The sequence below is a fragment of the Coturnix japonica genome, chromosome 26 (genome assembly GCF_001577835.2).
Source record: "Coturnix japonica isolate 7356 chromosome 26, Coturnix japonica 2.1, whole genome shotgun sequence".
Classification (NCBI taxonomy): domain Eukaryota; kingdom Metazoa; phylum Chordata; class Aves; order Galliformes; family Phasianidae; genus Coturnix; species Coturnix japonica.
Window position 1 is genome coordinate 133,001 of NC_029541.1, and position 1,576 is coordinate 134,576.

The 1,576-nt window shown below is 43.8% G+C and overlaps 1 pseudogene; it reads right to left on the reverse strand.

The window, feature by feature from the left end:
• The window catches only part of LOC107324590, a 226,993-nt pseudogene that overhangs the window by 45,787 nt on the left and 179,630 nt on the right, over positions 1-1,576 (reverse strand).

Sequence of the window (1,576 nt, forward strand, 5' to 3'; positions counted from 1 at the left end):
CATCAAGGAATTTATTGCCACCTGGGTGAGGGAAAGGGTTGTCCCTCTTTGCTCTGCATTGCTACAGCCTCACCTGGAGCACTGGGTGCACTTCTGGGCAATGCAGAACATAAAGGACATCAAACTATGGGAGAGTGTGCGCAGGAGGGCACTGGAACTGAGAGACCTGAAGTTCAGAGTTTCACAGGGATTGACTGCTTGTTCAGACTGGGCCCTTCTCACATCCCACATCCTGCAATGAGACACAGGGCACATGTGGGATAGGAACTTAACAGCATCCTTGCACCACATGCAGAGCCTGGGATCTTCCGTTCCTATGTCTTTCACTTAACATCATATAGACTTCCAGCTCACTGCCCCAGGAAGTGCCCTGAGCCAACATGAGAGACAGGATCTCCCTGCCACTGGTCTTGCAATCAGGGCTTGACCTGTCTGCTTTGTAAGGCAAAGGAGAGGTTTCTTAGCATGCCAGTAAAATTGCCTGCCTGTAGTCATGGCTTCCAATTATCTTCTCTAACTAGTGCCTTGGGAAGCTTACTTGGTAATGGCCCTCAGTGGGCCCATTAGTACTCCAAGAATCTTCACTGTTACTTCTGAATTTGTTTTGTTGAGCACTTTGTGCAAACTTCTCTCTGCACTGGAGGTTGATGGACTCAGCACCAAATGCTCACTGGGGCCCATTATAACCTAAAGAGCCTCTTGTGCCTTGTACCTTCCTGTTCTCTTCTTCAGGTTTTCAGAATGTGTTCAGCAAAATGGAGAGAGCTTAAAGAGCAAGAATCCAAAATGCATTTATTGTCTATTTATTTATAGTTTGTTTTATACAAGAAGTTAAAGAAGCACTTTGCAACTGATGTCAATCCAGGATGACCCCAAAGTGTTCTATTCTGTTTCTGTGTGGACAAAGTTCCTCCTCAACCTCCCCACCTCGCTTCTACTCTCATTGGCCCCATGGGACTTGCATCACTTTTCCTCACATCACTCTTCTCCTCTGCTGTCACCAGCTCAGTGTTAAACCTCCTTTGCAGCAACTCCCACTGGCTTTCCACAGAGAACCAGCTGCACATGGAAAAGGAAAGAAAGAGTTCTCTTTATTTATGGCCAACAAACAGAAGGAAAGGTGATGCAATTGAATGAACAGTAAAACACAGGGATCAACTGCATGCCATGTCCAAGATGCTTCTATTGAGGTTTATTTTTCATAGGGAATATTTGCACAAGAAATGAGTTAGACAGATAGGATGGCATAGATAGAATCACGGTGAAGGAGTTGACAACAGACTTTTGAGGAATGGAGCAAATTTCAGTAATCTCCCTGGGATAGATCAGCCAGGGAGTTGGGAGGTATCAACTTAGAATTGAACAGGACTCGTGAGTATTTCACACACTGAGACGGGTTAACACTTTCTTCTTGATTTCTATCTTTGTCTTCAACTCTTTTTTTCACTTTTACTGACATTAATGAACATCTTTCAGAATTCATGTCCTTTCCTTTGTCCTTTCCCTTTTTGCTTCCTTTCTCTTTCCTTCTTTTTTTTTCTCTTTCTCTCTTTTCATTTTTCATGCTTACAAGAAA